This window comes from Petaurus breviceps, unplaced genomic scaffold (assembly GCF_028583685.1).
Source record: "Petaurus breviceps papuanus isolate PSGF00001 unplaced genomic scaffold, PetGlider_PUasm1.0 185, whole genome shotgun sequence".
In the NCBI taxonomy this organism is placed as follows: domain Eukaryota; kingdom Metazoa; phylum Chordata; class Mammalia; order Diprotodontia; family Petauridae; genus Petaurus; species Petaurus breviceps.
In genome coordinates this window covers 7,768,353-7,784,340 of record NW_027185797.1, presented here as the reverse complement: position 1 = coordinate 7,784,340, position 15,988 = coordinate 7,768,353, and the positions used below count along the sequence as shown (strand labels likewise).

General features: G+C 43.9%; 1 long non-coding RNA gene and 1 other non-coding gene across 3 annotated transcripts in view; one reads left to right on the top strand and one right to left on the bottom strand.

Moving 5' to 3' along the window:
• Window positions 1–515: 515 nt before the first annotated feature.
• The window catches only part of LOC138161445 (uncharacterized), a 29,243-nt gene continuing 13,770 nt past the window's right edge, over window positions 516–15,988 (top strand). Inside the window, exon 1 of one of the 2 annotated variants that reach the window (XR_011168358.1) lies at window positions 516–870. This is a non-coding gene — a long non-coding RNA (uncharacterized lncRNA). Of the gene's footprint in view, window positions 964–15,988 lie in introns of both variants that reach the window. The other variant, XR_011168359.1, reaches the window with a different exon arrangement.
• Window positions 685–758, bottom strand: TRNAT-AGU (transfer RNA threonine (anticodon AGU)). Its single transcript has one exon. It is a non-coding gene; the product is annotated as a tRNA-Thr (tRNA).

Below are 15,988 nucleotides of genomic sequence, written 5' to 3'. Positions count from 1 at the left end.
TAGAACTGGAATGGATCTTGGAGGCCATGGGGTCCAACTCCCTACTTTGGACAGAGGCACAAAGGTTAATTAACTTGCCTAAGTCACATAGCTAATAAGTGTTTGAGGCAGACTCTGAACCCAGAGCTTCTTAATACTCAGTCCAGTGCCCCAGAGGCGTTTAATAATTGCTTATTGATTGATTGGAAGAGACAATGACCAGAGAGTGCCTAGGCTTATACCTAGGTGAGGTGCTGGGGCGAGGTGGGGAGGGAGTGAGACTAGAAGTTCCAGACAGTATTTCTAGGGTAGGTGATGGGTGGGAGGAAAGTAGGTAAAACAGGAGACTAGAGGCTAATCGATGTCCATCATGGTCTGAGCAAATAGAATTTGTAAGTAATGGACGTCGGGAAAAGGTCGTTCGGCCCAGTATCTGCAGGCAGGGTTCAAAGATGCTTAAAAAAAAAAAAAAAAGGGGGGACTGTGGGTTGGGAAACTTGACACCAGTCCCACACTTTGACCTTTGAATACTGAAAGAAAGAGGGAATGTGCCTGAGAACCTGGGGGGAGGGGGGGGAACGCTCCCAACCCTCTAGAAATGGACTCGGCTTCCCCCACCTCCTCTAAGATTCCCAAGAGGGACCTTATTGTACTGTGACATAGAGATGGGGAATAATAAGATGCATGTTCCTTCGAAAGGAACCCAGGCACCGCTGGGATTCGAACCCAGGATCTCCTGTTTACTAGACAGGCGCTTTAACCAACTAAGCCACGGCGCCGCTACAGACAAAGGGAGGAGATGAATAGTAAAGAACGAAAGACTTAAGTCCAAAGGTTAGGGCCCGATGAGGAGCCGGCGGAGGAAGGGGAGTAGGCAACGCGGGAGTTCCGGTAAGAAATCGATGAGCTGCCTGAAAGTTTCAAGTCGAAACCAACAGTCAGGGAAAACTGCCCCGGAGTTACGCGCAGACGCCGCAGCCCCAGGTGGGCGCCCTAGAGTGTTAAATTGTATCTGAGGCGGACCCAGACAGTCTGGCTCGGGCCGGCATGGGGGAGGGGCGGGCTTTGTCTTTTTTTTCTCGGGGTGCTCTAGAGCCCAGCGTTCACACCGACCTAGAATGGGTCGTTCTGTGACTTTACAAAGGGCCCCTCCCAAAAAGGATTTTTGTTCACTGATACGTGAATTAAAAATTTTAAATACACCTTTGAAATCTTAGAAACAATCTCCCCATGCGTACAATATACATAACAGAAAATCTTTTTATTTTTCTTCATTTTTATTAGAACCAGGAGAAGAAAGCCACTGAAAAACAGATGAGAAGTACTTTTTTTGTAAGAAAAGCTGCTTTTCTTACAAAAGTCCAAGTGATGGACTGAATGGCCTCTTTCGCCTTATTTCTTTCTCTTTGGCCCCCAAAAGGAAAGCCAACCAACGGCCTGAAGATGTCCACCTTCCACTCCTTCGCAGGGCTCCCCTTGCTCCCGTGTCCCGTCTGTCTTTTTTTTTCTCAAATGCTTCAAATTCTCTCTGTTTTAAAAACCCGGGCAACTCCAGAGGAAAAGTCATTGGGGGGGGGGGGGGAACACCAGCTGAGACTATTTGCAGGGCTGTGGTGAGGAAAACAGATTATGGAAGAACTTTCTATTTGTCAAATAGGTGGTGTAGTGGTGAGAGCGTTGGTTTAACACCTGGTAGACCTGGGTTCAAGGCTTCATTCTTCTAGGAATTTCTTAGGCAATATAAATGAAATTGGTTTGGTTTCCTTTCCTTCTTCATTGAGACCTTTCCAGCTCTGAAATCTATTTTTTTTTCTTGCCCATTGATGCAGAGTAATTTTCTTGTCTTATCTGCATTGTTCTCTTAATTACTTCAGTCTCCCTAAAGACCCCAAGGAGGCATGCCCTGGGACCGTAGCTTGCAATGTTGATCACTAGCAGGACTCCAGTAGTTGAACTGAGCTCTACAATAAAAGAGGGAGGGGGTTGGGAGCTGACTAAACCCAAACAAGGCAAATGATGGCATTTCTTTCTGTGTGTGTGTGTACAAGGTTTAGAGCTTGCTGCAAGAGGAGCTTCAGGGAGTTCCCCCTTGGGTGAACTGAGTTACCTCAATCCCAATGGGAGAGCTCCCTAACTCTATATTGTGCCATGTTCATGTATGTGTGTATGTGTATGTATATACACACATATGTACGTATGTGTGTATATATTTATATACCTTCTCTAATTTCTCTTTTACTATGATTTAAATAAATGGGTTTCTTTGCTATTTTGCTATGTATGTTTATTGTGGAACTAGTATTTGGTAGGAAAGGGTCAAGACTTGGATATAGGTTCCCTTCTCCCCTAGCACTTAGCACAGCACCTGACATGTAATATACTTAATTAATGTTTATTGATTGAGTCCTCCTAATAATGAGAAACAGTGATCAGAAATTGAACCTGATCACATCTCCTATCTTGTTGGTGTTATGAGAATGGGAATTTAAGATCTTCTCTGCCCCTAGGCCCTTTGATAGGCTTAAGTGCACCTGGAGCCTGTGGCAGGAGGCTTGGTTTTTGGCAATGCCCACACCTTGGTGCTCTGTGATTAGACAGTGGGTTAAGAGGGTTGTGACATTCTCTGAGCCAGGAGAAGACTATATAAACCCTGATGGGAGGCTTTGCTTTGGGGGTCACTTTGAGAAGAGTTGTTTGATTTGATCAGACAAGACTCTGGGCAGCTGTTGAGAACTCCCCCTCCCCCCCTTCCCTCCCCCCCTCTTTCAAAACCCAGATGTTGGTGTTTCCCTTTCTGGTAACTGTGACTAGGTATGGATATAATGGTCAGACAGTTGGAAGCCTGTCTGCTGAAATGTTTCTCTGTCTTCTTGTAACTTCTGTTTGTAGCTTCTGTCTGTATACTCTGAAGTTCAAGGTACTGACTTTTTCCCCTGAACTAGGCAAATGATATGTTTGATTGATTAAAGCAAGATTGTTAACCCATTTTGAGTTGCTTTCCTTTAGAAAAGCAGATATAAGAACCTGTGTTGGCAGCCACCCTGGGTATGGTGGGGTGCTTGCTGCTATAGTGGGGCACCTGCAGCTTCAAGGCCATGTATAGGTGCTATAAAGTTTGGACTCAGTCAAGGGGCCACACTTCAGGACCTATAGGGCCACATGTGGCCTCGAGATAACAGGTTCCTCACCCCTGTGACTAAACTAATACTACTTAAGGGAACAGATAGATATAATTCTAGCCCAGAAGTCCCTCTCTTTGAGGAGAGCAAAGTTTCCTCTTCTGGTAGGAATTAAAGCTTCCCGTAGAGAAGGGTGGGGAAAGATGATGTTAGAGATGCCTGTTCTGCCTCCATTGGAGCCATTCATATAGGTGCTATGGGTGGGGGACATCCCCTGGCCACATGTGGTCTTCACATTATGTGGTACTTCTTCATTACAATAACTTACATGACTTGGCTTAGCATAAATAAATGCCACCATTCCATGGAAAGATGAATTTTCTAGCATCAAAAGTTTGCTCAGAAAGAGTCCATTGTGCCCCACCATGTATTGCCCCCACATGCATATCATAGAGAGGTAGCTAGCTGTTCACCTTTCCAGCCTCTCTTTGATGCAGTATCCAGTATCCCATTCCTGAGTAATGTTAAAAGCTCTTGTTTCTATAACACTTTATGTCAAGTTAATAAGCATTTATTAAATGCCTATTATGTGCTGGGCATTCTGCTAGGTGCTGGAGATTTAAAGAAAGGCAAATATAATCCTTGCCCTCAAGAAGTTTACATTCTAACAGAGGAGACTACATGCCAATAACTATGTAGAAGATAAATGCAGGATAAATTGGAGAAAATCTCAGAGGGAAGGCACTAGCATTGAGGGAGGATTGGGAAAAGCTTCTTATAGAAAGTAGGATTTGGGGAAAGTAGGATTTGAAGGAAGCCAGGAGCCAGAGAGAATTCTAGGCATAAAAGACAGCCAGTGAAAATGTTGAATTGAACAGTGGAGTGTCTAGGGAGAGAGATCCACTTGACTGCACAGTACCTTGAAGGTAGTAAGTGTGTAAGACTAGAAAGGAAAGTTTATAAAAAGTATAAAGCACTTTTCAAGTCAAACAAGAGATTTCGTATTTGATCATGGAGATGATAGAGAGTCACTGGAGTTGATTGACTAGAGAGGTGATGTGGTCAGACCTGTGCTTTAGGAAAATCAGTTTGAGAGCTGAATAGAGGGTGGGCTGAAGTAGAGAGAGACTTGTGGCAGGCTTCTGAAGTGGTCCAGGTGTGAGGTGATGAGGGTCTACACCAGAGGCATGGCAAGGTCAGAGGAGAGAAAGGAGCATAGCATGTTACAAAGGTAGAAATGTCAGAACTTGACAATCAGTTGGATATAGAGGGTGAGAGAGAATTGGGAACTGAGTATAGCACCTAGTTGTGATCCTGGGAGGATGTGGGTACACTCAACAGTAATAGGGAAGTTGGAAGAGGGGAGGCTTTTTGGAAAAAGATGAGTTCAATTTTTAATCTGCTGAGTTTGAGATGCCTTACTCTATGGGGCATCCAATTCAAGATGTTTAATAGGCAGTTAGAGACTAGAAGTCAAGATAGAGGTAAGGGCTGGATAAATAGGTTTGAGAGTCATCTTCTGAGAAATGATCATTGAGTTCCTGGGAGGTGATGAGATCCCCAAGTGAATCAGTATATGTAGAGAAAAGTAGGCAGGTGGATTTCCAGCCTATACCCAGCAGGACTAAGCTTTCCCTAGAGTTCAGGGAATCCCTGTGTTGGAGACAGCAGTGGGGAAGGAGGCAATTCTACTAACAAACGCTAATAAATAAATGAAATAAATTATACATTAATGAGGCACTTTACTCACAGCAGTGTCATTTAGAAGGTACAAATATTGGCTACTTTGCTGGGTACTTCCTCCAGGGGGCAGAATATAGCCCAATCTTATGCATGACCTTGTGAGTGTCCTCCTGAAATAACAATAATCACAATAGCTAGCATTTATATAGTACTTTAAAGGTTGCAAAGTACTTTATGTGTTATCTCGTTTAATCCTTACAACAACGTGGTGAGGTAGATGCTATTGTTATCCCTGCTTTACAGATGAGGAAACTGAGGCTGACAGGTGTTAAGTGACTTGCCCAGGGCCACACAGCCAGTAAGTGTTTGGGGCCAGATCATGTTACTGATGTAGTACTCCCATAAGTGGTCTCCAAGTGCACAGTTCTGGAGAGTGCTGTCCAAGGACTCCCCAATCTTCCCAGGAGTGATAAAGAGAACTAGACTAGGGATTAGGGAAATGGCACTCAGGTTTGTGATGGCCCATGTGCTTTCTTCAATGACAACCTTGGCAGGACTGTGGTGCCTTGGTCACTATGCTTGGGAACTTCCTCTAGAATGATCTCTTGATATTACTCAGACACAAATGGAATGCTCAGGCTAGGCAGCATTTGTCAAGACCTACATGGTCATCTCACCCTCTTTTCTGGTACTTGTCTTTGACAAAATCCCTTTGGCCGTTTGTTGTAGGATCGTAGATTTAGAGCTGGAAGGGACATTGGGGTCATCTCATCTAGTCCCTTTATTTTGCAGATGAGGAAACTGAGGCCCAGAGAGGCTGAGTGGATTTCTCTGAATCACACAGCTAGTGTCTGGGGTCAGAATTCAAATCCAAGTCCTCCTCCTGTTCTGATCTATCAACCGCACTATGTTGCTTCATCTCCTGCACAATCATTTGTTGGCAGCATGCCACAGTGTACTCACACACACCCTATGTTTATCACCATGGCCTTTTGTATAATATACAACATTAATTACTTGTAATTATCGAACCATTGGATTTAAAAATGAAATGATTCAATGAATTTCAGTCCTACGCCGTGAGGAGCAGTCTATTGATGCTAACGCGATGAGCAGTACCAAACACCAGAGGGCGCTCTGGGGCATCCACGGAGTTCTCACTAACTCGGGCTCTCAGAGCCACTGACTGTCATTCACTCCTTGACTCCATTCTTTCATACATGTTGGTTGGATAGGGGCCGTGTCTTCATCCTCTGATCATATCTCAGGGTTTATATCCCCCCACTCCCACTGTCTTCCACCTTCAGCATTTTCCTTAAAGTCATCTGTATCAAAGCTTTAATGCAGGGTTACACCTTCCTTGGGATAATATTTGTAAATGTGTCAAATGAAGTACAAAGAGTTATGAGAGAAACCAATTATATTGAAATAGTTTTATGTACACATATATATATATGTGTACATAAAAATAAATGAATAAATATATACCAGTTCATAGACCCCAGGTTAAGAAATCTTTCTGTTTTGATGGTGATGGTAGAATGGGAACCATAGCAGGTGAATATTAATTCCCACTGCACAAGCATTTCCAGCCTGTGATCTTTCTGGTTCCCTATCAACCTTCTTACTCCCTCCCCTCCACAAGCATAAGGCAGGACAGAAGTCCTGACTTTCAGGTCCTTGCTGGGAGAAATCAAGAACTTTCCCTCAGGGTTCTCCCCTCCCAAATCACCAGGGATTATCCTTGGAGAAGCAATGGAGCAACTTGGAGGGTCTCACAGATCCTCCTGAGGGAAACCTGGGTTGATTGAGCAGGGCACTGGCACAAGATGTAGGCTTTGCTTTCAGGCAGTCTATTTCTTGATTTCCTCATTGGAGAAGCAATATGGTACAGTGGAAAGATCATTGACTTTCAAGGACCTGGGTTCAAATCCTGCCAAATTAGTGAGTTACTACTTGTGTGCTTAAAAAAAAGTGTGGGGGCAGCTAGGTGATGCAGAATCAGAAGGACCTGGAATCAGAAGGACCTGAGTTCAAATCCAACCTCAGACACCTAACACTTACTAGCCAAGTGACCTTAGGCAAGTCACTTAACCCCAATTGCCCTGCCTTTCCCCTCTCCAAAAAAAAAAAATCAAACAATAAAACAGATGTTTAAAAAATAAGTGTGTGTGTTTAACCAAATCTCTGCCCCTTTAAGTACCAGACAAGTCTGAGGGCATTTCCCCCAAAATAGCCAGGGCATCACAGTCCTGCCAAGGTTGTCATTGAAGAAAGCACATGGGCCATCACAAACCTGAGTGCCATTTCCCTAATCCCTAGTCTAGTTCTCTTTATCACTCCTGGGAAGATTGGGGAGTCCTTGGCCAGCACTCCCCAGAACTGTGCACTTGGAGCCCACTTATGGGAGTGTTATATCAGTAACATGATCTGGCCCCAAACACTTACTGGCTGTGTGCCTCTGAGCAACTCACTTAATACCTGTCAGCCTCAGTTTCCTCATCTGTAAAAAAAGGATAATAATAGCATCTACTTCACCATGCTGTTGTAAGGATTAAATGAGATAACACATAAAGTACTTTGCAACCTTTAAAGTACTATATAAATGCTAGCTTTTGTTATTATTGTTATTTCAATCTTTTAAAGCACAGTACAATTTCCTAAATGCAATACAAACTTGTATCTTCCTCCTTTTCCTGTATGTCCTAATATTACCATCCCCATTTTACTCATGAGATCGCTGAGGGTTGGAGAGGCAGGGTGACTGACTTGGCACCTCCCAGGAACTCAAGTTAGCTTACATCTTGTAAGGGTCAGAGCTGAGACTCAAACTCAGCTCTCCCGATTTCCCCTCTGGCCCTCCGGAGGGACACTGTACCAAGCTGTCACGTTCACATGGATCCAGATCTCTCAGCATTGTGGGACCCCAGTTCTTTAGCTGCCCATCAGCTCTTTTCTTGGCTACAGTGAGAGAATCTTCTGCCATGGACTTCCTATCCCACCAGACCCCTCTGCCTCCCAAAGTTTAATGCAGTTCCTTTGTGACTCTTCTCCTCACTGCTGCCCTTAATATTTATTTTAACTTGATCTCACCCAAACTGACATGTTGCAGGTAGGGTAGGGTAGGGGGAAGGACACAGTATAATTTGGGCACCAGTCCTATTCTCCCTTAGGACTAGCCCTAACATTCTCATTGACCATGTTGGCTTTGGTCAGGGCCTAACAATGACAATTACTGACATGTACACAGTACTTTAATGTCTGCAGAGCACTTTATATACAATATCTTATCTGGGCTTCACAACAAGCATGTTAGGGCACTACTATTACCCCCAATTCACAGATGAAGAAACTGAGGCTTAGAGAGATTATGGTCATATACCTGGTAAGTGCGAAAGGAAGAAATGGAACATAGGTCTTCCTGACTACAAGACCAGCATTCTGTTGAGTATAGCATGCTGCCTCCAGTGGGCAGAACCCTAACTAGGCTGAGAGTATCGGGACTTTGCCACAAGGAGCCCTCATATTGGGGGCAACACACATGCTCCCCATGACAATCCTCCAGCCTGTTAGCTCCATGATATGAAGCAGAGACACTTGACTGCTCCTACTTCCTCATCCACCTCTAGGGTTCCAGTTCTGTCAAACACCCCACTCCTGTGGCTCACTTGTCCTGCCCACACCTACTGCATTGTCCCCCACCTGTTCCTGGGGTTTGGAAATTTGGGAATTGAGAACTGTCAGTGGTGCCAGAGGTGGGGGTTAGGTGGGTAGAACTTCAGGAACTGAGTATCACTCTATTCCTGATATGATTATACCCAACCAGGGCCATGTCATACCTGCACTTTCACAGGGGTTTTCTGAGATCCATGGCTATGTCCCAGTGGGTATCTCCATACCTTTCTGCATCCCAAAGCCAATTCGATTTGCCCTGGGTGCCAAGATTCCTCTGCCACTAAAAATTATGTCAAAGTTACCATAACCATCCCTCCTGGATTTTCTGGGACTGTTTGCATTTCCTCCTCTGTAAAGTGAGGGGGCTTTACAAAAAGAGGTCTAAGACCCCTTTCTTGTTCTAAATCCTAGGATTCATTTCGAAGAGCAGTGACTGCCCTGTCAAAGTGACCACCAGGGTGAAAAACCCCTTGTCCTGATCTGGGGTTACTGTAGTGTGCTAGGGATGGGGGAGTGTCCAGCATGCTGTGTGGTCACCCAGGCTTCCTGCTATTACTGGCCAAGGGCCTGGAATCTGCCCTTGCCTCTCTGGGGACCATTTTGTAGGAACAACTGGTCAAGGGTGGAGCAGGAGTGAGGTGGGAGGGCAGGTGGTCCTGTGACTTTGGGCCTTTCACCATGATTGGCAGCTCCCAAGAGGATCTCTTTAGAGTAACATGTCCCACTTAATTTCCTGACAGCTCATCCCACTGGATCCCCAGGGAGGGATCCTTTCTAATGTCTGTCCCCATGGACAATACAAGGATAATTGGTATAAACTCTAAAGAAATCTGAGCCGAGTCCTTTTGTTCGGGATTTGCTTTTGTTATTAAAACTTTGTATTAAGTTGTATTAATTTCTTTCCAATTACATGTGTACAATTTTAATGTTCATTTTTTAAAATGTTGAGTTCCAGATTTTCTTCCTCTCTCTGTCCCCTCTCCCCTTATTGAGAAGGCAAGCAATTTGATATGAAATACACATGTGGTCCTGCAACATATATTTCCATAATAGTCATGTTGTGAAAGAAAAACACAGACCAAAAAAATTAAAAATAAAGAAAGTGGAAAAAAAAATGCTTTGATCTTCCTTCAGACTTCATCAGGTCTTTCCCTGGAGATGGATAGCATTTTTCATCATGAGTCCTTTGGAATTACATTAAGTTTTTAAAGGCTTTTGTTGATGCCCTCTCATTTTTACCTGATGATTATTTCCCAATAGACCACCCTCTCCTCTCCCTCATGAACTATTCCTGGTAAAAACAGCTAGTTAAAACAAATGTCCTGGATGGCTGGATCTGACTGTGTATGTAGCATTCCGGTCCCCCAGCCCTTCACCTCTCTATTAAGGAGGAAAATGTGCTTCATCATCTTTTCTCTAAGTTCAAGGTGAATTATTGTAATTGATCTGAGCCCCAGCTGTAAGCTGCCTTCCCAGCCTTGTGCTCATTTTATTTATTTGGCTTCTGATCCTTTCTTTTTATGTAGCCCTTGATACAGCTCTCCCCGTGCTTCTTGGATTGTTCACCTTCATCGTGTGTGATGGCAAAATAACTGTATTTCACTGTAAATAGTACCCTTGCCATTATAAGGTTTAATTCCACCTACCCCCGCTTGTTCAGCCATTCCCTAATTGATGATGGCACCTTCAAATTTTTCCTACCACAAAAAGTTCTGTGATGACTATTTTGTTCTATATGGGACCGACCTTTCTGTCTTTTGCCTGCTTGGAATTCATCATATTGTCCTTTTGTTGTTGAACACCCAGGGAAAAATCATAGAAATAGCAGAAATGCTTAACCTCCAGTCAGAAGACCTGGAGTCAAATCCTAGCTTTTTTTTTTTTTAAAGCAATTGGGGTTAAGTAACTTGCCCAAGGTTACACAGCCGGTTATTTTGTGTGGGTGGTAAGTATCAGAGGCCAAAACGATCCGGGGTCCTCCTGACTCCAGGCTGGCACTCTTTCTCACTGCACCACCTGGCCACCCCAGCTAGCTTTTTCTTAATATCCAAGTGATTTTGGTCAAGTCTTTAGCTTCTTTGGGCCTCAGTTTCCTCATTTATAATAATAATACTCATAGTTATCATTTATGTACTGCTGACTACCTGCTAGGCACAGTGCTAAGTGCTTTACAATTATCTCATTTGGTCCTCACACCTCTGGGAGCAAGGTGCTATAATTTACCCTGTTTTACAGTTGAGGAAACTGAGGCAAACAGATTACATGACTTGCCCAGGGTCACACAGCTAGTAAGTGTCTGAGGCCACTCAGGTATTCCTGATTCCAGGCCCAGGGCTCTATCCACTGCACCACTAAATAAAGGAAAAGACTAAGTCAGTGCTGAGGTCCCTCCAGGCTCTAACCTCTCTAATCTCAGCACTTTCAGAGGTCACTTAGAAGCATAGGAAATGACCTTTGATTGTGGGAAAGGTAGAAAAAGAGGCAAGAAAGGGAAGGGAAGGGAAGGGATCTGAATGGTGGGAGTCTCCCTTGAGCTCCCACTATGTTCTTCTCAGGAGAGTGACAGATGTTCATTTTCCAGTGTGTGGAGATCCCATCCCAGCCTGAAGAACAATCTGGCAGCCTGCCAGCTGAGTTAGAAGCTCATCTGCCTCATCATAGATAAGGGAGTCGGGCCAGGAGCCAGAGAGGGGCTACCTTGGGGCTGCTTGCTGCTCTCATGAGACTTAAGGCTAGACTTGGGGGACTCTTGTGTCTGTGATGGGGCGTTCAGGGAATCCACCCAGATCTGGTAGCCTTGGACCTGGGCCATGCATGAGGGGCTGGCACTCTGGCCACATCTGATGGGCTGCATGTGCTCTGGCTCAGGGATGGAAAAAGGACTCACTGTCTGGAGCTTGCAAGTCACTAAATGCCACTGATCACCTTCATCCACCAGGATCTAGCACAAAGTCCTCTGTTTTACATCTGAAGCCCTTCACACCCTGGCTCTAGTCTTTCCAGTCTTATTAGACCCCGCCGCTCCCCTTCCCAGGCTCTTGGATCTGGCTAAACCCACCTTCTGGCTGTTCTTCACACAAGACGCCCCCTCGACCACCTCGCCTCCCCTCATGTCCAAAATGCATTTCCTCCTATCCCTGCTTCCCAGAGTGCCTCTCCTCCTTCAGGGTGCACTGAAGCACCAGCTTCTGCAAGAAATCTTTCCTTACCCCTCCAAAAGCTAGTGCCCTTACTCCCAGAATACCCTGCATTCTGTGACTTTGCATACATTTGCATTTATTTATTTTACACTTATACCATCTGCATTTTTACACATACTTATCTCTCTGTTAGAATGTAAGCTCCTTGAGGGAAGGCTTGCATGATTTTTGCCTTTGTATACCTAGCACAACGCCTAGCACATAGTAGGTGCTTCATCGATTGAGGATTGTACCTCCTGTCTCCTGCTATGGAATATAAACTCCTTGAGTGAAAAGATGTTTCATTTTTGTCTTTGTATACTTAGCACAATGCTTGACACATAGTAAGTGTATCCAGCTATATTGATTGAGTGATTTAAGCTCCTTGAGGACAGGGATGGATTATTATTTTTTCTTTTTGGAGGGGGGAAGGCAGGGCAATTAGAGTTAAGTGACTTGCCCAAGGTCACATGGCTAGTAAGTGCTAAGTGTCTGAGACCTCATTTGAACTCAGGTCCTCCCCACTCCAGGATCATGCTCTATTCACTACACCACCTATCTGCCCCAATTCTTTTTTTTTTAAGCAGAGTTAAGTGACTTACCTAGGGTCACACAGTTAATAAGTTTCTGAAGCTGAATTTGAACTCTGGTCCTCCTGACTCCAGGATTGATTAATTTTTGGTTTTGTACCCCTGGCACAGTACTTGGTCCATTGTAGGTTCTTCATGCTTGAGTGAGTGATTTACGTTCCTAAAGAGCCGGGATTGTTTCATTTTTGTTTTTATATCTTTCAAGCACAGCAGGCACATAGTAGGTGCCTTATAAATGCTTGTTGACTGATTGGTAGTATGTAGTAGTGGAAAACAACAGCGCAAGTCACTTAGAAGCCTTGGCTCCATATGCAGGGCATTCTTATTAATAATTATTGTTGTTTTTAAGAACTATTGCATTTAAGAGTAAATTGCAAGATTCATAGGAAGAACCATACCAAAAATTTCCTTGATCTACTCCGTAGGTCTGCTCTCATGTTGGTTAAGCTAGTGTTAGGAAGTAACTAATGGCAAAGTTCAGTGTTCTTGACCTATTCAGAAACTCTATGCAACTTTCTAATGGCACCATACACACATTCCTTTCCTGGGATCTGCTGACTGGGCATCGAAGGTCTCCGTGGTTGTGAATATTCATGTAGATCACATGGGGAGCTATGGGGAAGTAGAGCCTGGCATTTGTACTCAGTGTCCCTGCTGAGAGGAAGTCACTTGGCTCCCAGTGACCCCCTTGGGAAAGGTTACCATCTCCCTGATGCTAAGGCAATAGGGTCTTTCAGGGAGGCCCTACTGGGAAATGTCATCTTTTCAAGGAGATCAGAGGTTCTTAACCTTTTTTGTACCGTGGACCCCGATGGCAGTATGGAACCCTTTTCAGAATAATGGTGTTTTTTTTTAAGAATTCATATTAGAAAGAAATGCTAAATTTCATTAAGAGGCTAGTAAAAATAAAGATTTCTTCTGAATGTATATGTAGAATAGATATCAGATTTCATGCTATCTTGGGATGGGGGACAGGGATGGAAGGGGAGAAAATTTGGAACTCAAAATCTCATGGAAGTAAAGGTTGAGAACAAATAAATAAATTAATATTAAAAAAAAGGAAAGAAAAAAATTTTTTGACCATCAAAATTCATGGGCCCTCTGAAATCCATTCATGGTCCCCTGAGGGTCTATAGATCCCAGTTTAAGGACCTGTTTGAATGACATATGTCTGGGAAAGACTAGTTCCTGGTTCTTCCTCAAAAACTGAGTTGTATTTGGAGTCAGGGGACTGTGGTCCTTGCTGGATCACTTATTCCCTGTGTAACCTTGGGCAAGTCACTAAATTTCTCTGGGCCTCAGTTTCCCCACTTGTAAAATGAGGGATTGGACTCAATGGTCTCTAGAGACCCTTCTAGCTCTAAATCTAAATCTCACTCAAAATCTACTCCTCTGCAATTTCTGCTGTTTCTAGTTCTGCCTTCTGGGGCCAAGCAAGACAAGTCTGATCCTGTTTGCACAGGAGACAACCATGATCAGCTACCACTCTCCCCACTCGAATTCTTCTCTGGCTCTACATCCCCCAATTTCTTCAGCCAAACTTTATAGAGCATGACCTAGAAAAATTTCTACCCCCCCCCTCCTGCCACTTAATAGTATTTTATTTTTTTCAATTACATGTAAAGAGTTTTCAACATTTTGAGTTCCAGATTTTTTTCTCCCTCCTTACAATCTGAAATAGGCTGTACATATATAATCATACATTAGTCATGTTGTGAAAAAAGAATCAGAACAAAAAGGGAAAACCCTGAGAAAGGAAAAAGAAAGAGAGAACATGGCCTGCCTCAATCTGCATTCAGACTCCATAGTTCTGTGTCTGGATGTGGACAGCATTTACCATCATGGGAATTGGCTTAGATCATCTCAGTGCTGAGAAGAACTAAGGCCCTCGAAGCTGATCATTGTTCAATGCCGCTGTTTTTGCCTTCATTGTTCCTTCATTCTACTCACTTCACTCAATAGATGCTTAATTTCACTACTTTATGATATCCTATTTTTGCTGCTCCAGAGACACTCTGAGTTGGAAAGGAGCCTAAAGGACTTTAGAGCCACCTAGGTGACACCCTGGAGATAGATTGGGGACCTGGAGTGATGGAGACCTAAGTTAAAATCATACCTACACCTATACGTACCAGGAAAGTGCCCACCTGTAACATAGGGAGCAGGTGGGCATTCTCTTTGGTGCCCTCCATCTCCCTCATAGCTCCAAATCAATGATCCTAACTGATCTTGATAATTTCTTGGATCTTTTTCTGGAACCTTAGGTTTTTCCCTTCAGGGAAGAAAACAAGTTGGTAAAGAAATTAGCTCTATGGTGCTAGCTCAATACAATTTAACTAATCTTTATTAATGCACCTAACTGTGTGAAAGGCTCTGTGCTAAGGTTCAGAAATGAACAAAGACAACAAAACAACCCACAAACCAATGCCTGCCCTCAAGGAGGTTACATTCTACTGAAGCTTATATTCTAGCACTTTAATGTATTATTAAGTAGCATTTCAAAAGAGGAGAGGGGGTGGCTGGGTGGTTCAGTGAATAGAGCACCAGCCTGGAGTCAGGAGGACCTGAGTTCAAATTTGGCCTCAGACACTTAACACTTACTAGCTGTGTGACATTGGGCAAGTCACTTAACCCCAATTGCCCTGCCTTCCCCCCTCCAAAAAAGACCACCACCAACAACAAAAAGAGGAGATCTGATCAATGTTTAACCCAAGTGAATGAATGTCTAATGGTAAAATCTGAAGCATGATGATGCCCAGGTGAGACATAAGTATGGGGAAGGAAGTAACTGTGAGTGGAAGCTGTCACTTTTGTGGCACCAAAGTACAGAATGAGCCGTCTGTCCTGGAACAGCCACAGACTTTGGGTAAACCTATGAAGGAGTCTCCCTCATTTGGAAACAGTTATCAAAAGAACTACAGATTGAAAACTGGAAGGAGCCCATGAAGGCAGTAAGTCCAATCTTCTCATTTTACAGATGAGTAAATTGAAGCACTGAGGGGCACATGACTTGTCCAGGGTTATGCAGCTAGTAAAAATTTGAGCCAGTAACAGAACCCGGGTCTTCCTGACTCATGCATCCCATGCCCATTTCAGTCCTTCCTCCTGCAGCTTAGAAGGAGCAGTATAAAATGCCCTCCTTTTCCAGTTACAGAAAAGCCAGCCTTCCCTTGCTCCTGCCAGATTGGGAGGACTAGGCTTCAGGTTGATAAAGAGCTGGGGAGCTCTTGCCTGAACTGTGTTTGTTCTTCTGGGTAATCTCTCTCGACAGTTTTTAGAGACCAGATCCCTTTCCCCCTGTATCATGAGTCTGTGTGTTTCCTTTTGGACCAGTGTCTTGGGTTCTGGGCCAGGGCAGATGGCTCTACTTTTTCATGACTCTGGGAGAACAAAATTCTTTTACAAGTTCTTGCCTCTATGTTTTTCTAAAGGACTGGAGGGATTTGGAGGCAACTCATTTATTTACTTACAGGGTTGTACCATAATTAAATTAATAATTTAATGCTAATAGGCATTCATATAGTGCTTGAAGGTTTGCAAATCCCTCTTACAAATATCTCATTTTAACCTCACAACTGTAGGAGGTACATGCTGTTATTATCATTTTACAGATAAGGAAACTGGGGCAAACAGAAGTTAAATGACTTTCCCAATGTCACACAGCTGATTAGCTTCTGGAGTTGGATCTGGACTCAGGTTTTCCTGATTCTGAGACCAGTCTCCCTCCTCACTAGCTGTATGTGGGTCCAGAGCAACTCAGAGC